The sequence below is a fragment of the Lontra canadensis genome, unplaced genomic scaffold (assembly GCF_010015895.1).
Source record: "Lontra canadensis isolate GAN:19392208 unplaced genomic scaffold, GSC_riverotter_1.0 scaffold8, whole genome shotgun sequence".
In the NCBI taxonomy this organism is placed as follows: domain Eukaryota; kingdom Metazoa; phylum Chordata; class Mammalia; order Carnivora; family Mustelidae; genus Lontra; species Lontra canadensis.
The window spans coordinates 24,031,711-24,054,200 of record NW_022631002.1 but is presented as its reverse complement, the minus strand read 5'-3'; the positions used below and the strand labels follow the sequence as shown (position 1 = coordinate 24,054,200).

The 22,490-nt window shown below is 37.6% G+C and overlaps 1 long non-coding RNA gene across 1 annotated transcript; it reads right to left on the bottom strand.

Moving 5' to 3' along the window:
• Positions 1-2,082: 2,082 nt before the first annotated feature.
• Positions 2,083-22,337, bottom strand: LOC116865973. The gene is made up of 3 exons (XR_004382284.1): positions 22,304-22,337; positions 14,586-14,672; positions 2,083-2,132 (listed from the first exon to the last, which is right to left on the bottom strand). It is a non-coding gene; the product is annotated as an uncharacterized LOC116865973 (long non-coding RNA).
• Positions 22,338-22,490: the final 153 nt, after the last annotated feature.

The following is a 22,490-nucleotide window of genomic DNA, read 5'->3' as shown; positions in this document are numbered from 1 at the left end:
AAGGACACCCAACCCATATGTCTAAGTGTGGAAACCAAAAGAGAAGTAAGGAGTCAGAAGAGTGTGTGACTCTTGATCTCTGGGTGGTGAGTTCAAGGCCCACATTGGGTGTGTAGCCTACTTAAAATAAAATTTTAAAAGCCTATGAAATAAAATATCTAAGTTGTACTATACTCCTCTACTTATTTAAATGCTTCTCACGGCGTTAAATATACTCTGAAATTATTACTCTATTGTCTGTATAATACCTTAGCAAAGATACCATAATTTAGTTTACCCATCCCCTTTGTAATCACTCTGTTTGTTTTTAATATATGATTACTACAACCAACAATGCAACAAATAGTCCTGTAAGTTCATTTTGCAATATATACAAATATCTAATCATTACGCTGTACACCTGAAACAAAAGTATACTGTTGTATGTCAGTTATACCTCAGTTAAAAAATTAACGGGAAAAAAAAAGAATCTTCATAAATAGACAGTGGTGATCGTTAACCAACATTGTGAATATACTTAATGCCGCTGAACTGACACCTAAAAATCGTTAAAATGGTAAATCTTACATTGTGTCTATTTTGCCACAATAAAAATTCATGAATTTTTTTAAATGTACAAAACCCCAAAATATTAAAATAATGAAAGATTAACTTTCTCTATACAGTTTGATGGAGTTTAAATATATGTTTCTATATATTATACAAACAACATATAACTTACCTTCTTGGATTTTTCTTTTTATTCTCTCTCCTCCACTATTGATCTCCTGTCTCTAGACGAGTTTCCGGTTCGCAATAAGGACTCAATAATTAATTGTTTGGATGCAATACCTGGTTAAAGGATGTGAGTAAGTTTAAGAGAAAACATCTTTAAAAGGGATCCAAATAGTGCAAACATTAGGACTTTTCCAGGGTACAGACTAATCCAGCTTTAGCCTTTATGCTTTGGTGGGGAGGAAGGCCATGTGTAAGACTGAAGACATGGCTAATTGCCCTATATTCAGACAATCCTGGGGTGCGCTCATTTCCTGATATTCCACAGAACACCAGTCTTCACTTAACGCAGTTAATGATATAATTTTTATTTTTAAAAGGGAGAGCTGATGTTCCTACCAGCTTCAGAAGATGTTTCAAATCTGGTTGTGGAGCCATTCTAGTTCCAATTAAGCAGTGGGGGGATTCAATTACAAGCTGTGGGAAGCGAAGAGTTTGTGTCAATAAACCAGCAGTGGTATTAAGGGTGGTTGTCTGGTTTGCAAACATTAACAGCTTGAAACCTAAAGGCGTGTGCTTTTGAAATTATCTAACTATGCTTCTCGTGTAGATAGGATTAAGGATACCTGAAACCCAGCCTGAGGTTTCCTTCAAAAGCATTTTCTCTCCTGGAACTCACAGCGAATTTGGGCATTAAAGTAGTATATTAAAGGGCTCACTGGGAGCTTGTTAATGAGGTTAAAGACATTAAAAAAAAAACACCAAAAAAATGGTGTCAGAAAACTATCTGGAAGAAGGCAAAATAATTTGTAGCAGGGTCTAGCTAGGGAGGAAAAGGGGAAAATTCACTTAAATAGAAAATTTTCAGATATGATAGGGCTTTTGGAAACAGATACACTATATACAAAACAGGAAACCGAGGCCTCAGAAGGTGAAGGCAGTATCCCAGACCTGTCTAACGAACTGCTAAAATCAACTAAAATGGAGACAAGGCTTGGAAAATCCCCGCAACAGGCAAAACCATGTAAGCTGTGTGAGCAAAACCATCATCTAGCTTTATATCTTGAAGGTCAGTGAAACGTAGGCTATTTCTTGTGAACGATTCTGATAATCATAAACAAAATAAAAGTTCCCTTCCTGCAGTGGTGTAAGATCATCATTTTACACCAATCCCCACCCATCTGGAAGCCCTCTTTGCAAAAACCGATTATTGTGAAAGTAAAATGAGTTCCTCATTTTCTCTCATGAGCCATACTGTAACAGTGTGCCTCCGAACTTTCTACCAGGTTTGGATTTGAAGTTTTCTATTTGTGAACACTTGTTTTCCTCCCCAATAGAGTACTCCCATCAAGGAAACTCTCTGAATTTTCTTTTGACATCATTAACAGGTCTAAAACGCCAGCCATGCATCGGGTGCTCTGCCAAGAGTCAGATACACAAATGGAATAAAGCCTCAGTATCCGCCTTTAAGGAATATACAGCTCAGCTAGGATCTTTCATCGATCTGAAATTCTTTTGCTTTACTTCTCTTTACTCACCTAAAGCATGCTGATCCTTTCGCCATACCAGTCATTCTTCCAGCTACTCCCATACTGTACATTGCTAGTCACCTTTTCTCCTTTTTCCCCTGTGTTTTCTGATGTGGCAATACAGCAATTTAAAATTATGTCATATTTTTAGAATTTGAAAATTCCAAAATTTTGATAATTTTCAAAATTTCAAAATTTGCTAATTTTGAAACTCTTTGGTTTCAGAAGACATTTGTGCTAATAGTCCTTGTTAAGCGCATTTAGCCTATATGTCATTCCCTGGAAATAAAATTTCCCTCTTAGAAAGGAACACTCCCCTCCCCCAACCTATACCATATTGTTTCCAAAATGAGGGCTCTAATCATCTAATTTCCCATGAAGCTGAAAGTAATTCCAGCTTCTCACAAATTCCACAGGAAGAGAATAATTCACCTGATGAGTGACTTTGGGAGAGGGAACGAAGCCTTCCCCACCCCCACCCCCGATTCTGTTTTGCACATATTCAAAGTGAGCTGGGCACATAGTCAGAGCAGCCGGCTATACTCTGGCTTTAAATTTTAATTCAGGACTGAAGAGATAGCGTGCTTATTTTGTCTGAGATTGAAAAGAAACCACATTTTCTAGTTGGTTTTTTTAGAAGTCAAGTTTTGGTTTTGACCTCTATCTATTGGTCTCTCAATTGGTTCTAGATTTGGAGGGGGGAGAAAGAGGGTTTTGTTGGGCTGGAGAGAGGGATCCTGAAGCACAGTACATATGTTGGGCTGAAGAGCAACTGCGCAGGAGGTCTATTTTACTGTTGAATGAAACTGTTTTTCAGGACTGAGAGAACCATCTCCACTAAGCGGCCCCAGAAGACAGAATTTTCCTGGTCAGCAAGGTAAGAGACGGGAGAAGCAAGGTGACTCTTGCTTTTCTAGCTTCTTTCAAAAGAAAGAATGGATTTGTGAGGGAGGTGGGATTAGTAGGGGAGGGAAAAGGGAGCAGGCGATACACAAAATAAATTAAACCAGGGCTTCACAACCTGAATCCTGCAAACTAACAGATAATTGAAACTATTCTGGGGAGCCTCAGGCAACTAGGGATGGCAGGGTGCAATCTTACTTGTGTCTTGTTCTCTCTTTTTTCCTTCCTTCTGGATCTTGTATTGTTTGTAAGGTGTGTGTGGGGGGTGGGGAGAAGTGATGGTCTTTGGTGTATGACCATGTTATCAGTGGTTTTTTTTTCCCCTTTAAATCTATGCTTCTTTATAGATCAGGGGAAACACATCTTTCACTTAGACTGTTGCTTCTCCAGGATGGAATGGAGAACTTTATGTGAGTGTGTGTCTGTGTACATATGTATGTTTCTATATATACATATACGTGTGTGTGTGTGTGTGTGTGTGTGTGTGTATACAAGCAAAGCACACCTAGCCTTAGGTGTGTGAGGACGGGTGAAAGAGTTAAGAAAAGGGGCAGAAAAGGACCAAGAAAGTAGGATTCATTCCCACCCTCTTTTTTCAAATGGAAGAATCAATAATCTGTGATAGATTCTATATGAAGTTGTGGTAAGCTAAAGAATGGCTCCCCAGAAATGTCCAATCCTAATCCCTGAAACCTCTCTATATGGATTTTGCAGATGTGAATGAATTAAGGATTTTGAGATGAGGTGATTATCCTGGATTATCTGGGTGAGCCCAATGAAAGAAATCATAAGGGCCTTTATGGGAAAGAGATGGAGAGTCAGAGTCAGAGGAGGATTTGGGAGGATGGAAGCAGATGTGGGGATATGAGCCAGGGAATGTGGGCAGCTCCCAGAAGCAGGAGAAGAAGCATGTTTTCCCTAAATCTTCCATAATGGAAGAGCCTTGCCAACCCATTTTACACATCTGAACCCCAGAACTGTAAGAAAATAAGTTTGTGTTGCTTTAAGACACTAAATTTGTGGTAATTTCATACAGCAGCAAAAGTAAGCTGATACAGGGATGATTAATGACTGAGGGGTAAATGAATCAATACTACTTGTATCAATAATCACAATTATTCTCATGTCCACATATTCGTGATGAGTTATATACACACCTTCTTTTTCTATATTGCAAACCCTTCAGAAAGGTGAGGGCATTTAATAAGGGCTTTTTTCCACTCTTTTTCTTCCCACTGAGAGATTTTCAGGTGTATCCCAAGCCTGGAAGTTTCTGGAAGACCAACTGCCAGGGGCTAGCCCATTATGCTTCCTTAGGGAGAGTCTATGAGAAATTAGGGAAGACAGTAAATTCCTCTCATTTTCTCCTTAACTGTTTAGTGAACTATGATTATGAACAAGCTTTGAAACACAAAGGACCAAATTTAAAGTATAGGCCTCGGCTTAGGCAGAAGGGGAGGCAGGTTTCAAGTGAGCATTTTGAGAGCCTGGTAGGTTGTGAGTTTTGGGATTCATTAATAGACTAAAAGCCCATTAAACACTGTGGAGCCATTCTTCTCTAAGCCGTTCAGTTCACTTCTTACATAAGGAAATAACGTTTAATAGCTTATTCAGGAAATAATTGGATTTTTAAAACCCTAAAATTAATTATAATATAAAATTATTGCATTTTTTCCCTTAAACAAAATAGAGTAGTAAAATTTTGAGTGTCTTAACTAAACTCATCTTCTTTTTCCATATAAACTTCCATTTCAAAGAAGTTCAGATTTTAATAGTTCTTAAAAGTATCTTTTTTAAGGAACTCTAAACTTTACTATTATAGTTAAAATTAGATTATAAAATCAATCTAATGTAAATTGAATCATTAATTAAGTCAATTTTAGAAGAAATAATTCAATTTCATTAAGGAGTTGTTACACTGATATTACAAAGTGAATGGATTCCTGTAATTAAAAAGCATTGAATTCCATATGACCATTTATCTTTCCCCCTCTTTTAACCATTTTGGAGAATTTCTAAAACAGAATTTAATTAAATGCTGAAACAAAGATGTAATTCAAAATTAAAATTCTGTGTAAGAACTCACTGGTAAAACATCAACGCAGTTCTCTTCCCCCCAGCCCCCACTATTTGGAGGAACCATAACCACATGAAGTATATATAAAATGATAAGAATGACAGCTATTAAGATGTCATTCCTTATCAATGTGATCTCCGACCAAGGAAAGGGATCCTTTTCTAAATGTTTAAGACCAGCCTTTATGAAGTGATTGATGTTTTCTTGGAGTTTAGAACTTTGTTTAAACTATATTTTCCAGAGTTAGGTTTGGTGGTATTCAAATTTTACAGAAAATAAGCCACATGTTTGGAAGATCGTAATTTTGAAGAAAGAGCCTTTGTTTGGGGTCCAGTAGACTCTCAGTGTTATTGAGCCTTGTCAACATTATCTCCACTGAGCCTCAGTTTCTTAATCTTTAATAGAAGAAACAACAACACCAACAACACCGACAACAACAACAACAAAAAATAAAAATAAAATAAAAGAAGAAACAACATCTCCCATGTGAATTATTACGAGGATTACATATAATATCACTTGCCAGTTGTCCACCGCATGTCTTGGAACACAGGAGATGGTAAGTAAATATTAGTTCTCCTCCTTTTTTGCCTTGTCAAGTTGTGGAATTATAACAGGAGAAAGACCTTTGGATCTCAGTTAGATAGTATATACTAGTGGGAGAGATTTTTCTTCTGTCTTTGCTTCCAAATTATGCTTTGTGATTTCTACAAGGTAGTTGAAGTGGGTATCTTTCAGGTTAAAAGAAAAAAAAAGCCTGTGGTACAACGACTTTGATAGCCACTTTGTAAAAAATACATACACATATGCCCGTCAAGCGATATTGTTATTATCTCACTGTTGTACGAATAAATTTTAACTTATGCGATTTTCGCATTTTCTCTTTGGCCTCATGGATATATTCATTTGAATGACTTTCATCAGTGATTTCATCCACAGACCTGCATCTTTAAAGAGGCTTTGACTAGCCCTCCTGTTTTGCCTCCCTCCAATAATTTGGACCACAGCCGCTAATTGCAGTGTCTAATTGTATCCTCAATTGGCTGATTGCACCCACAATTAACTAAATATAAGTACCAAGTGTCTTGGTGCATTCAATTTTATGCCTCAAAGGGAGCCTGTGTGAGAGGGTAGTTGGCAAGTTGGCTATTTCCAGGAAAACAATTTCTCTGACTTTGGGATTGTAGGTCTAATTTTATTTATTTACTTATTTATTTATTTATCTTAAAGATTTTATTTATTTATTTGACAGAGAGAGAGATCACAAGTAGGCACAGAGGCAGACAGAGAGAGGGAGAAGCAGGCTCCCTGATGAGCAGAGAGCCCGATGCGGGGCTCGATCCTAGGACCCTGGGATCATGACCTGAGCAGAAGGCAGAGGCTTTAACCCACTGAGCCACCCAGGTGCCCCTGTAGGTCTAATTTTAAAGCTTTCAAATATTTTTTAGGTGGCACAGTCCGTAAAGCTGGTGACTATCTTAGTGCACTTTCGAGAACATAAAATCCAGATGAGTTGCAGACAGGCCACAGTTTAAGAAAAATACCAGTAGAGGCCTGAGGTTCAATCTCATTGGCTCTTTACTTATAATAATAATGCTTGAGTAGCTCCTAGAATCTCCATCCTTACCAGTACATGTGCAATCATGGCAGACTTTGGAATAGAAGAACTGGGGCCATCATGTATTTTATTTTTTTATTATTTTTTTTTAAAGATTTTTATTTATTTATTTGACAGAGAGAGATCACAAGCAGGCAGAGAGGCAGGCAGAGAGAGAGGAGGAAGCAGGCTCCCTGCTGAGCAGAGAGCCCGATGCAGGGCTTGATCCCAGGACCCTGAGATCATGACCTGAGCTGAAGGCAGCGGCTTAACCCACTGAGCCACCCAGGCGCCCTGCCATCATGTATTTTAATTCCACAGCGGTTGGATCGCCTTTCTTCAGCCATTTGAAAGGCCTCTCTGAATAGTTAGTTGCAATGATGCAGTGAAATGTAGGCACTCCAAGAAAGCAGGGGCATTAAAAACTGACTGGGGGCCAACATAAATCCCTCTCTGAAAAGCGAGTTGGAAATGCCATCAGAATGGAAGCCTGTCATAGCCAGGGTGTGAATTTCCAAATTATAAGTCTGGCAGATGTGCCAAAGTTATTAGTGGTTGATCCATCACTTAATGTAGACACTAAAACTGAGTTTTGTAAAGATTGTTCAACAACCACAGGAGTGTTGTTTTGAAAGCAAATCAAGAGGCTGTAGAAATCTTTCTCTCGAGATTAATTAATTAGTAACAAAACAAAACAAAAGGTTCTCATATGAGTACCCAGGAATAAACAGGTTGGTTAGGTAGAGAAAAAAAGAGAGAGATGTGTATGGAAGAAATTTCCAGCTTTTGTTTTCATAATTTTAGCCTGAGCAACACTCAGTGCTCTGCCATTTCTAGCATAGTCTTTGCTTTCAGCAATAGCTTTCTTTACCTCATAGGTTATGGAAGTCCTAACTCAGAGGTGAATTAATCCCATGCTAGGGGTGAGTCTGTGATTTCTAATTTTCAATGCAGATTAGCATGTCTATGGTATAAACAATTACTACACAATTCTGTATATTTGAGCTAGGCAAACAGACCTTACCCTTGGTCCATCTATACAAACCATAAGCTAATATGTTATTTCAGTTCTTTATCTTCTAATGCACTGAACTCTTAGTATCAGCTTGTTATAGACTTGCCTGAATATTATGTCTCTCAACTCTCTTGATAGATGAGATTTCTTTCTTTCTCTCTTTCTTTCTTTCTTTTTTTTTTTTTTTTTTTTTTTTTTTTCTGGTGTGGGTGGTCTGGTAAAATAGCTTGATAACTATGTTCAGGGTTGATAGGCAGGGTACGCTTATTTTTAAAATTTGGAGATTAAAAATTGCAAAAGAGATATAAATTTGTTGTTCTTGAGCATGTGTGTTGGGGGTAAAGGGGACAATGGCAACGAGGGAGGAATAAAAGAGGGACCAGAGGAGTATGTAAATTCAATCTGTGACTGAGATTTTGGCAAGATTGTCTTAAGACAGGAATGACTGAGATGGGATTTCAGTTCAATTTGGGCATGCCAAGTATAATGTTACCCCAATAAGGTCTACTCTATTTAGGGAAAAATATGTAGGTGATTTGTGTGTGTTGAAAACAGTGTATTTAGGTCATGTCTGAACTCATGTTCAGAAGTGTGAACTCAGAAACAAAAGGCTCCATGGAAAAATAAGTTCCGAGAAGCTTTATCCCCCCCACCTTTTTGAGATTGATTTATTTGAGAGAGACAGAGAGCTCGCACAAGTGGGGGGAGGGGCAAAGGAAAAGGGAGGAAATCTCAAGCAGACTCCTCCCTGAGAGCAGAGCCCAATGCAGGCCTGGATCGTAACACCCTGAGATGATGACCTGAGCTGAAGTCAAGAGTCAGATGCTTAACCCACAGAGACACACAGGCACCTCCCTAGAAACTTTCTTAGAGGTAGAGGAGGCCTTAGGCTTCTCCATGTCATGAACATGGGTGTTTTAGATAAACCTACATAAAAACTGAGGAGGCTGGGCAATCCCAGCCAGCATCTGAGTAAAGCTCTATTGAGGAGTAATCCAGGTTCCACTAAAAACATAGATATGCTTATGAAAACAAGACACTCCTGTGGGGTGCCTCCATCCTAGTGAGGGAGACCATTATGGACAAACACTCACATTGCAACATGATCCGTGCCCTGTCAAGAACACGCACAACATACAATAAACAGAAAGCCCCAAATGGAAAACCAGCTCCCGGGGTGCTCAGCGTTTCCTTGGTGCAGGCGAATTCTACAGCATGTGTTCAGAGGACAGAGCCTGCTCTAGCCTGTAAGCCTTAACTTGTGGGAGAGATTACGCCAGAATTAGATGCATTATTAGGGTTCCTGGAGACCATGAAAAATCAGCAATTTCCTAACCTTTCCCGGATCCTTTTGAATAGTTGTTTTTTGATGCATATTTCTTACCCTGTTGGATTCTTACATCAGAATTTTTCTAGAAAGGCAAAGAGAAATCTGAAGTGAACCTTGTTATTTTCAACAATGTAGAATTTTAAAGAGTTTTAAAAGTTCAAATGAGGTTTTCATGGCAATTTATAATTCTAAGTTCTTGATCAGAAATGACGTGGGGATTGCAGCCTAAATGGCCCTCTTTTACTTTTTCTTAGAAGTGATTCTCTTCTTCCATCTATGGGAGAAAATATTCTGCCTTTACCAGTAAGCAGGCAGCTGTCATTTATTTTTTGGCATAATTTAAAGCCCTTTAAATGCTTATTTTTAATTTTAATAATTTTGGAGGTGTTCATTTGTACATTAAAATTCAGGAAGCTGGCATAGCCCTCGGCTTACCTTCAGGGCAAAACTGTGTGCAAGACATGCTTCTATGAGATAATTTGTTTCCTAATTGGCATCCGTTTGCTGAAATACAATTAAAGTTATTGCTCTAATATTAACATCAACATCTTGATTGCTCTATAAAATATGAATATTTATAAATTCTTTTCTTCCATGACAGATATCTCTTAGGCACTTTATTTTTTGGTATTGGCAATTTCTTATTTATGGAGAAGTTTTAATTTCTTACAGGACAGTAGTAACATAAAGCAGGGTCTGGGCAGCTTTCTGGGGTTTGAAACATTACAGTTAGACCATTTAGACTCTAAAGAGCCATGCGGAGTATCATTCCTAAAGACCTGTGTTTGGATTCTTGATCTCGATTGACTTGAAATCCTGAGAACTGGATCACCCCTGCTTACTTTGCCCCATTATGGTGAAGACCGCATGAGCTGGACACTTGAGTGTCCCTTCCTGAATAAAAACAATGCCTCCTTTTCTCCTTTTGCATAGTCGTTTATCATTTACAGGAGGCTTTGAAACAATCTCAGGTGTGACTGATATAGAAGACATGGTATTTTGAGGCACCTGGTGGCTCAGTCAGTTAAGTGTCTGCCTTCAGCTCAGGTCATGATCTCAGGGTCTCAGCGTCCTGGGATCCAACCTCACATCGGCTCCCTACTTCCCTGCTCAGTGGGGAGTCTGCTTCTCCATATCCCACCCCCTGCTCTTAATTTCTTTCATGCTCCCTCTCAAAAAAAATAAATAAAATCTTTAAAAAATATTAAAAATAAGAAGACATAGTATTTCACTACTAAGTTCTTAGAGGTACCATTTCCAGGTTTTCTTTCCTTTTTTTCCTTTTCTTTATTTCTTTTTTCTCTCCTCTCCTCTCCTCTTCTCTCTTCTTCTCTTCTCTTCTCTTCTCTTCTTCCTTCTTTCCTTCCTTCCTTAGAATGAACTAAAATATTCATAGTTGCCTAAAGGCAAACATGGAAGAACATAATTCCATAACTATGCATTCATAATAAAATGATTACTGTTTATCGGTTAAAATGTTTATATTTGTTCATCCATCATAGGGTTTTCACGTTTTATTTATTTATTTATTTATCTCTCTTTTTATTTATCATGTCATCTTTTAAATTGGAAAAGTAATATAAGGTATCATTCATGTTAGGCATATCAAATCATTAGAAAGGGTATATACTAAAAAGCAAAAGCACCCTCTCATCTTTGAATATTTAATTCTCCTCTCAAGTGGCAACTGCAGTTGAGTTCCTCAGTTATTCTTCTTTCTTTTTTTCCCAAATGATTATCTAAAATCATCAGGTGGGGCCTAGCAAGACAGACATCCTGACAAGGTAAGAGGTTCTCCTGTGGTCTAGTGCCTTCATCAGAGCCACAGCAAAATGAAGAATCAGTCTGTGGCAAGGGTAAGGAGGTTACTGGATGTGGGTAGAAGAGTCCAAAGGGAGGGTAGTAGGGCATGGACATAGGGAAAGTCGGGCCAGGATGTAGTGATCAAGGTCTCCATCATACACATGGGTGAGCCTAAAGAGAGGTTAGAGACTTGTAGAGTATGGATCAAAACATAATGTGTTAATAATCATAGTAGCCTAGTTTCTCACAGTCAGGTATGAGTGTTTCAAATGCAAAAAGTGGGAAAAAACTGTGATGAACCCTGGGTTGCATTGAAAGATTAGATATGAACTTGTAGTTTTCAATAGATAGAGATTGGATATAAATATAAATGTGAGACTTATGTCTATGCATATGTATAAATAAGTGTATTTCTAGCCCTGTCCACTGAAAGAGCTTGTGAGCTATGACACACAATAGCAAGGAGCATACCCAGTACCCAGATCGATGTTTCTAAATACAATTTTTTACTAAATGGAATCAGGGCTCCCAGAGAAATGGGCTGATTCCAAGGCTGAAGCAGGAAAAAAAAAGCCAGAAAATAAAAATGAGGAAGGCATATAAAACTAATACAGACACCAACTTAAAGGGGTTCCCTCTGGCCAAATCTGAATGAATTTCAGCATCACATTCAATAATGAAAGTAATGGATTGAATAAAAAGTGGAATAAAAAAGTGGAATAAAAAGAATCCATGTGATCATAGTGATATAAATATATGAATAAATTAACTGAAAGTTTGATGAAGAATGAGATTTGCATAATCTCATAATATCTCTCCCCCAAATACTTACTATTTATAATGGAAAAATAACTTTATAGCAGAGAAAGCTGGAAACACCCCCTTAATCAAGTGATCAAAATTAACATCACCAATAATAGAATACCTTGAAATTCAGTGCCACCTGAGAGAATTCAATGAAAACACAGCATTATGACTGGGATATTGTTGTCCAAGATGCATCACCTAAATCTAATAATGTGGGGACATTAGACAAACTGAAACTGAGGGAAGGTCTGCATTGTAACTGGCCTATAAGAAATGTGGTTATGGAAGTCAAGAGAAGACTGAGGAATGTTCTAGATCAGTGGAAACTAATGGAGGGTGACAACTGTATACATTGTCTGAAAGACTCTGGATTGGACATTTTTGTTATAAAGGATATTTGTTGGGAAAAATGGCAGAACTTTAAGAGGACATTGGTGAAATTGTCTGAAGATTAAATAGTAATAAGAAGCAAAGTTAATATCCTAAATTTTTTGGTTCTATCATGTTATGTAGGAGAATGTCCTTGTTGTTAGAAAATAATCTTAGTTATTCAGGGGTTTGGGGCAATTTACTCTCAAATAATTCAGGAGAAACTCATTTGTACTCTTTTGTGACTTTTCTCTGAATTTCAAAATAAAAGAAAAAAGATCCTGTGTTTCTAGAAATACCACCTCCTTATGAAATCAGTTGTGAGTATAGAAGTCCATGTTTATATTTTCTCACACAAATGGGAGAATGTACATGCTATTTTCACTTGGCATTTTTCTCCTGGGGGTGATCTTGGCAATCACAACATATTAACATATGTACCAGGCATTCAAAAGTACTCATTTTTTTTTTTAACGGGAAATTAACCATCTGGTTCTTTTGAATCGAAATTCTATAGTCATAGTCTGATCTCAACAGAAATATTCTACTGCCTGTAGTTTGGGTGTCTTTCTTGGGCTTAGATATATTTTGATTCTTTATGCATAACTAACCTTGATATAATTGAACTCGTTTAAATTCACCTTTTTCTCGGGTAAATTCAATGTGTGTGTATGTGTGTGAGAGAGAGGGAAGGAGGGAGGGAAGGAGAGAGGGAGAGGAAGGGGTGGGAGAGAGACAGAAAGAAAGAGAGAAGGATAATATACCAAAATATTAATTGTTACTTTCTTTGACTTTGGGGATCACAAAGCTTTAAGATATTTTTATTTTTATCTCTAATTTAACACATTGCTTTAGAAAAGAAATAAAGAACATTGGATTAGTTTTAAAATATGGTATTGATGACAAGATAGTTTTTGAAGGCTGTAGCTGTTTGACTCCCTATGTTGAGCATCCTTTCTCGGTATACAAACTCCTGGTACCTGTTTTATCACAACACTCTAGGTGCAGTTTGATAAACCCAGAGCACAGAGTGACCACAATCAGGAAAAAACATGATTCTAGGAGAATTAGGTTAATACTTGCCCCTATTTGGATAAATGAGGTACATTCTGGAATTTAGCATCTGAACCTTAGACAGAAGATATGTGGAACTATGGGTATAGAAGACTTGCCAGTGCCTGTCCATCATACTTCACTATATGCCAGTGCCTATTGATCAGACTTCACCATATCTATCTATCTATCATCTATCTATCTATCTATCTATCTATCTATCTATCATCTATCTTCTATTTGCCAGGATCAACCTATCGATGCTTAAGCCTTCTTTGAGTGACCTTGGAGAGCCACCTTCTCTGTTCAACAGTAGTCCAGAGAAAGAACACCATGCTGGAGCAGCCCTAAACCAGTGACTTACAGCACATGGTGTGTGAGTACTTGTCCCCTTACCCATATGGAATGTCTAAAGCCTGAGTTTTGCACTGTGATCCAGTCTTTCCCTTCTGTGATTAAGACTCCGTTTGCCCACGGTTATTTGGTTTAGTGATGTATTCTTTCTTGGCTAACTTCCCTCCCCGTGTCACTTCTTCACTTCTTGTCAATGTTCCCTGCACTAACCAAGTGAACTACTTATACTCAAATCTGGTATGAGAGCCTACTTTTGGAAGATGGCTAGCTGGGGTGTTGGTGACAGTAGTATCTGTAGCTAGATAAGGGGCTTGGAAGAAGGGTCTCATGTAGGCATTAGAACAAAGCTCACCATGACCTGAGATTGCTCAAAGATACAGCATGATAGAATTTCAGGCCAGGTATACCAAAGTCATCTAGTGACTGCCATAACCCATCTAACCTTTGAATTTTTATGACCTGTCCTCTTCAATACCTTCAATAGCTAGGAATTCAGACCCCCTTGAGTTTTATTTCTGCTTGTTAGAAAGCCCTTTATGTGGAGAAAGAATTAGAGCGGTGAGTCAGTGTTGCTCTCTCTCTTTCTCAGAGTGTATGTGATAAATGGTGCGGGGAAGATACTGATTGCTGAAAAGTAGAGTAGGACTCTCACCTCTCTTCTTTACATTGCACAAGTAAAATTTCAGCCAAAGATTATGTTAGCATTTTCTGCTACTGTTTGACCTGGAGACAATTTTACCAAGCCCAAATCTAACCTCATTGACCTTAATGTTCAAGTGACCTCTCAGGTGCTAGCCCATGGCTATGCCCTTAGCATTGCCATCCTCTGCAGGTAAACAAGTGTACTAATATAACCAAGAAATCCATAGCAAGAGCTAACAAAATGGAATTTTCCCTATCTAACTAGCTTTGGAGACCTGTGGTTTTTCCAATCTGACTGATCACAGCAAAAACAAGGGAGCATGAGGGACCACAGAACTGTGTACACCATGAAGACAGTTGACTCCTGTCAAGCCAGTGAAATGAAGTCTTACCCAAGGCAGCAAAGAAAGCTGCAGGATTCTTTTTCTTTTCCTAAGTAAAGTATCAGGATACCATCATCTGCATAGGCCCAGGAGTACCTGTAGACAGGAATACAATAATGTTTTATTTAAATTGAGAAACAATCCTTGCGAAAGCCTCGGGACATCAACAACACTTTCCAGGCTAGGAATTTGAGGGCAACTTTTAGAAATCGTGCCAGTGAGGATGGCATGTGAGTCATGCAAGAGCAGGGAGAGACAGAGCATCAGACAGGTGATGAGAGGTTAGTGGGACAGCACCAATGGGATATGTCCTACTGAGCCCTTGCGGTTCAATGAGGTTTTATGGAGAAGAAAAAATAGATGAAGTTTCATTTTGTGCATTTAATTTCTATACAAGGGAGAAAGACAACAAGAGCCCTGCTTATACTTATCTTTAAAATACATGAAATTAATTGCATTTTAAAGATGTTTCCTAAAGCCATTTGGGTGTTAGGAGAAGGCTCTCCTTCACTCTTCACTTCCAGCATAGAATCCAGAAGGAAAACAATCATATAATCTAGTCTGGATCAACAGATGCTGAGCTGTCATCTCTCTCTTCTACTGGCATCATGTCTCTTCTATTACATCTCCTTTGCCTCTGGGGATATCAAAGTCTACTGCAGAACACTACATTCAGTTGTGGACACAATATTTGAACAACATCATCGGCTAATGAACCAAGTTTAGCAGAGAGATACCAGAATTATGGCATGATTCCTCACAATGTCCAATGAAGGGATTCTCTTGTATGAATATTTCATATATATATATATATATATATATATATATATGTATATATGTACATATATATATATGAGATATAATATGAAAAATTCTGTAATAATTGATTGGTTACTTTTGCCTCTCCATCATGTCAATAGCATTTTTGAGTGTGGGGATGGCTACATTCCTAGCCAAATAACCTCAACTTTCCTTTCAGATAGTAAGAGTTCAGAAAGTGTTGATTAAAATCTTCTTCAGTTGTACATAAAATGGAAATCCAGTGAGGTTACTATTCTACTTCCATTGATGTTTTGTAAAACCATCCATCATAGTATTTATTTCACTGCACTGGGGTTCTTTTTTATTTGTTGATCTCCCTTACCAGACCATAAGATTTGTTGAGAGTCATATGTCATTTCTGGTGCTACTAATAGCTGTTCATTGTAGTCCTTCAATTAAAGTTCAATGAATGAATGAATGAAGACCTGTAACCTCTCATGGAGCCATCAGATGAAGACACTTGGGTAGTTCATTTTTACTATACTATAATTTTTAATTTTAGATAATGATTTTAGGCTAGCAGGTAAAGACTATTTCCTCTATCTATATATCTTTGATTTTCCTCTCTATTCTATAAGAAAATGATGTCTTCATAATCATGATTACTACTTTTCTTCTAGCAAGGGAGAAGTTTGTATGAGAGACATGGCTGACTGACATACTACATACTACATACTATATACTACATACTACATACTACAGCTCAACAGATTTCTGGGTCCAGTCAATCCCAGCTGACCCTTAGCCTTTGCATTTGACAGAACAGATGAATGAATGACACCTTTGCAGTACAAATTTATTTTCCCAATGCCCCCTTTAGCTGAAACAGTTTTTCTTCTAGTATTTTTTTTCTAAGATTTTATTTATTTATTTGACAGAGAGAGAGATCACAAGTAGGCAGAGAGGCAGGCAGAGAGAGAGAGCAGGGGAAGCAGGCTCCCTGCTGAGCAGAGAGCCCCATGTGGTCCTCGATCCCAGGACCCTGAGATCATGACCTGAGCTGCCTTCAGGCCTAACCCACTGAGCCACCCAGGCATCCTCTTCTCCTACTTTTGAAGTCTCTGAATTACGTTCCTTGAGAATTGAGATCTTAACTTTCCCAGTGTGATTATAGTTGTCAGACTCATCTGCCAGTTTGTCCAAAGAATGTTTCAAGGATCCCATTGTTAGTACTTGAAATAGTCCCCAGAAATATGTGGCGTGACAAATATGGAACCTGATTTGGAAGAGTTGCTAATTGCTTATTTTTTAGTAACCTCCAATCACACATTAAGTCCAGGATTTTTAACATTTGCATTTGCCTGCATTTGTGATACCTATGTTCAGAGATACATTTCACCATTGTGTTGAATCTAAATCCCATAACTACAACTATCCTGCGTCAATGGTGGAGTTCTTTAATCTGGACTGCAACAGTCACTCAATAGCCCTAAGATACGTTAGTTAGGTTATCTGGCCTATTCTTCATGCTTTATTTCCATTTATTATGCACCTACCACATGCTAGAAATTTTCACACACGGTTTTAGAAAGGCTAAAGAACTTTGTCAAAATCAGAAAGCCAGTATGTACCACAACAGTATTTTTAATCTAAATTTGTATAATGTCAAACCTTGTATTTAATCTACCAAACCATGGACTTTGGAGATTATAGATATATAGATATATATGTATATACATATATATATATATATGTATATACATATATATACATATATAATATTAATGATAATATTGATATAAATATATATAATATTGATGTTTAAGCAGATGTTTTCTTGTCATTATTTGAGACATTCATGGCTCTATCTGGTAAACCTTTGGTAGTATATGAATACAACATTGCGTAAGCTCATGACAGTTTTACAAATAGCTAATTTTCACATTTCTTGTTTGAATCAGGTATGCATTTATTTCTGTCCATCCCTGACAAATGCCTTTTGCATTATATTCAGTTCCTAACATTCTTTGGTAATACTTTGGATTAGAAAACATTCCACTATTGGGTATTTACCCAAAGAAAACAAAATCACTAATGCAAGAAGATATGTGCACACCTATATTTATTGCATCATTATTTACAGTAATCAAGATATGGAGGCAACCTAAGTGTCCATAGATAGATGAATAGATAAACAAGATGTGGTGTCTATATAGATATACAGTGAAATATTACTCAGCCATACATAATAATGGGATCTTGCCATCTGTAGCAACATGGATGAGCTTACAGGGTATTGTGCTAAGTAAGAGAAATCAGATAAAGACAAATACTAAATGATTTCACTTAAGGATGGAATCCAACAAATGAATAAACAAAAAACAGAAACAGACTCATAAATGCAGGGAACAAACTGGTAGGTGTCAGAGGGGGAGGGTTATGGGGGATAAGCAACGTAGGTAAAGGGGAATAAGAGGTACAGTCTTCCAGTTGTAAAATAAATAAGTCATGAGGATGAAAAGTACAGTGTAGGAAATATGGTCAATAATATTGTAATAACATATGGTGACAGATGGTAACTACACTTGTCATGATGAACATTGCATAATATATATACAGTTGCCTAATTGCTATGTTGTACACCTCAAACTAATATAACATGGTATGTTAACAATTTTTTAATAAAAAATTTAATAAAATTTTTTTTATTAAAGTCAAAGTTGGGGGGGCTCCTGGGTGGCTCAGTGGGTTAAAGCCTCTGCCTTCAGCTCAGGTCATGATCCCGGGGTCCTGGGATCGAGCCCAACATCGGGTTCTCTGCTCAGTGGGGAGCCTGCTTCCCCCTCTCTGTCTGCCTCTCTGCCTACTTGTGATCTCTGTCCAATAAATAAATAAATTCTTTAGAAAAAAAAAGGTCAAAGGTGGTCCCAAATGATCAACAGATCTCTTTGACATTGGGTCCCAGTATGTGCCTCTCTCTTACGCTATAATGAAAAAACATGGGAATCTTTTCATAATGTATAAATATATTGAATTTAAAATGTACATTGTACATTTTACATTGTACATTTTAAATATATTACAATTTATTTGTCAATTGTACTTCAATATACCTGGGGGAGAAAAGGAGTTCTAGAAGTTTGCTTGAGCTCTTCCAAGATCTTTTTCATTTCGGACCAAGTTTTACCAACATTTCAGTAGAAGCAAATGAATCAATGAGAAATTTAGATTTGGGGTCCATTTTCATAATATCACTGCCCATGCATACCAGTCATGTTGTTTATAATTTAGTTAAGGTTAAAAAAAAAATGATAGCCAGGGCTCACAGAGATTCAGGGAAATAATCACTTTATTTTTTTATTTTTTATTTTTTTATTAACATATAATGTATTATTAGCCCCAGGGGTACAGGTCTGTGAATCCCCAGGTTTACACACTTCACAGCACATACCTTCCCCAGCATCCATAACCCCACCACCCTCTCCCTACACCCCTCCCCCCGGCAACCCTCAGTTTGTTTTGTGAGATTAAGAGTCTCTTATGGTTTGTCTCCTTCCTGATCCCATCTTGTTTCATTTATTCTTTTCCTACCCCCCAATGTTGCCTCTGAACTTCCTCATATCAGGGAGCTCATATGATAATTGTCTTTCTCTGATTGACTAAAATAATCACTTTTTTATAAAGCTACATTTTTATGACTCATTTGGTAAGCAACTTGGCAATATAAGCAAGAGCTTCAAAATATTTACAGATATTGACCTGATAAATATGCTTCTGTGACTACAAACCAAGAAAAACATTCTGACTACATAAAGGATGTGGGGAAAGGGGGAACATGAAAGAGCAAAGAAGTTTATTGTAACCTGTTTTACTGCAGGACAAAGTAGGGGAGAAAATATGAATGTCTCCAACTGGGAATTGGTTAAGTAGCCTATGGTGCATCTACTTTATAAAATATGATACAGTCGTTAGCATGATAATTTTGGAGATTTTCTAATAACATAGAAAATGTTTATGGCATTATATTAAGTAAATTTACTTTGCTATAACTGCACCTGTATCTATAATCCCTTTATACCTAATCTTTCATGTTGTTGTTCCTAAGAAATAGTTTGCAGGATTCGAACTCCCATTTCTAACCCCATGGCTCTCTCCGCAACACGTCTTCATTAAAATCTAACAGCCTCTCGTGCTCCTGGGAGAGAAGAGAATCTAAGTAGAGATGTAAAATTGAAACAGGAGGGATGAGGCTAGCCTGCAGATGAACAATACAACAGTTCCAGTCTCGGATGAAATCCTGTATCTTTTTTTTTTCCTCGTTTGCTTCCTGAAGATCCTTTACAATCTTATTTCTCAGTGAGTAATTTTGTCTTTATGGTACAAAAGGTAATTCCCATACCTAATATTGTTTCTAAGCACATGTGAGTACCCTGCTGAGTTATATATGAGTTTTTTTATGAATATGACACAAAATGAAAATTCCATTTCTTGAATTGAAAAAAAAATGTAAATTGACTTTCACGCTCAAGTGAGTTGTTTCAGGGACTAGGTGGGGGGGGCCAGGATAGATTCAGTGCATCATCTCCTCTATATTCATGTGTAATTGATGTAACTTTTAGCAATTATTCTACATTTCCTAACATCATATTCGAAGAGTCAAGTAACAGACATTATTGATTTTAAACAGATCTTAGGTTGCCCTCATCAAAAGTTGTCTATCTTGGGTAAAGGCATTAGCAGTATCTTTAAAAAGATTGTAAACTGCTGAGCCCTCGAAGTTTTAGTCCTTTTGTTGTTCAAGTTAGATTCTTGGATATCTTGCATTATGCCTATTTTTGTAGGGAGAGATGGGCAGCTGGCATTCTAGCTGTCATTGTTTGTATTTTCTTCGATTTGGGGGCAATTGTTATAAAGCTCTCTAGACGGATAAACAATGCTTTGGTATAGGGCATGAGAAAGTGTTTCTAGTGACCCTGGTTGGCCAGTAACAAGGATGTTGTTTCTGCCAGAGCAAACAAAGTTGTGAATAGACAACACATTCGGGCTGATATATGAGAGATTTCTAAGGGTTGTGCAAGACATTTCACAGAGGGAAGATGACAAATAAGAAAACCCATACACATTGGGGATGTTAAAGATGGTTTGTTCAAATTATAAGTTTAAATTGTGCAATGTCTCATGTTATATAAAGGAATTTTCATGTGCAAAACAAAACTGGTTGGCCATCGTTATATTCTACATGTCATATTAAGTTGCAAAGTTGATTACTTAAGCAAAGGATATTTAGCTCTTAAAGCTTGAGTTAGAGGTTCAAACTCAGGTTGTATGGCTGCAAGACTGTCCACTATGTCATCACACAGGAGTAAGATGCAGCGGAGTAAAATCACATAGGAGTAAAATGCATCTGTTGGGGCACTTGTGGATCAGTTGATTAAGTGTCCGCTCAGGTCATGATCCCAGAGTCTTGGGATCGAGCCCCATGTCAGGCTTTTTGCTTAGTGGGGAGTCTGCTTGTCCCTCTCCCTCTGCCTCTGCCTCTTCCCCTGCTCATGCCCTCTCTTTATCACTTACTGTCTCTCTTTCAAATAAATAAATAAAATCTTTAAAAAAATGTACCTGCACACATGATTAGAGCACCCCTCCACACACATGCACACACATATACACAATGTGTCTTTAATGAAAAATACCAGTTAAGTTTGTCTTAATCTCTTGTATATTCCTTGAATAAAAGTATTGCATTATGCTTACAGACATATCTGTAAAGCTTATTACTGTGTCAGCCATATATCAGTTCTTAATAGCTTTGAAATGTGTGAGTGAGTGCCTGTGTATGTGATCAATGGTTTACAGTGAGAATATGTTAAATGTTCTTTAGGTGTGTCCTAAAGAAATTCTTTATATATATTTATCAACACAAATAATTTTTATACTTGGAATAAATAACAGTTTTTACTCAATCAGTAGTAAAAGGTGAATTACTCAATTTGATAGCCACACACTTTCACAAGGAGAGGGTTTAAGGAGTAGAGCCGGAAAATGAAATTGATACCCTTCGCAGAAATTTAACATTCCTGGGGCACCTGGGTGGCTCAGTGGGTTAAAGCCTCTGCCTTCGGCTCAGGTCATGATCCCGGGGTCCTGGGATCAAGCCCCGCGTCGGGCTTTCTGCTCAGTGGGAAGCCTGCTTCCTCCTCTCTCTCTCTGCCTGTCTCTCTGCCTACTTGTGATCTGTCTGTCAAATAAATAAAAATCTTAAAAAAAAAAAAAAAGAAATTTAACATTCCTACTTCCTGATGGCTCCGCTCTCAGCAAGAGTATCCTGGCAGAGTTACCAGGACACCAGTCATTCTAGGCTGCTTATTACTACCTTGTTATGCAGGAACCAGAAATGCAGCTTAGTGAAGGAATTCAAGTGCAGACTTAATTGTTTTAAGTGTCTTTAATGGCAGCCTTCTGAGATCAGTGGTTGCTGTATGTAATATTATCCGTTCTTCCAGAAAGGAAAATGCAGCATTTATAGGAAACAACGCAAACTTCCATGTAAAAATGAAAACAGCGTGTTTAAGTGATGATACAGATAAGAGGTATTCCAGTTGGCGCTGTTATGGTCATTTTTAGGGTGATTCTGGTTTCAATACATTGTTCATTCTCTCGGTTCAGTCCATGACATGCCATGGTTTAGAATGGTGCACGTGTTAGTGTTAGAAAACACTAGATGGTATCTAGCCACACTCCTTATTTTGAAGATGGTCACAAAAATGCCCTGAACTCTCCTAGCATAGCTCTCTCGATGACATCGGGAAACATATGACTTTATATTTTGAATGAAGGATTCTATGTAAAAATCTAGACACCTAACTTCTCTCTATAGCGTCTCAATTTACATGATAGAATAACTCAACAACAAAACTTGCTCCTAGGGAAATCTGAGCCCCTGGCCATAGACAAATTGAACACTTAACCTGCCTTTCTGTATTTTTCACTGACCCTGCAGCTTGTGGGGTTTGTTTTTCTGGTTTTGGGTTTTTTGTTGTTGTTGTTGTTGTTCATTTTTTGGTATGCATTTGACCTGAAGGAGTTTAAATTTGTATCATTAGTGGTATGATTATTACTGTTGTCATATTTATTTAGCAGAGCATATTTCTTACA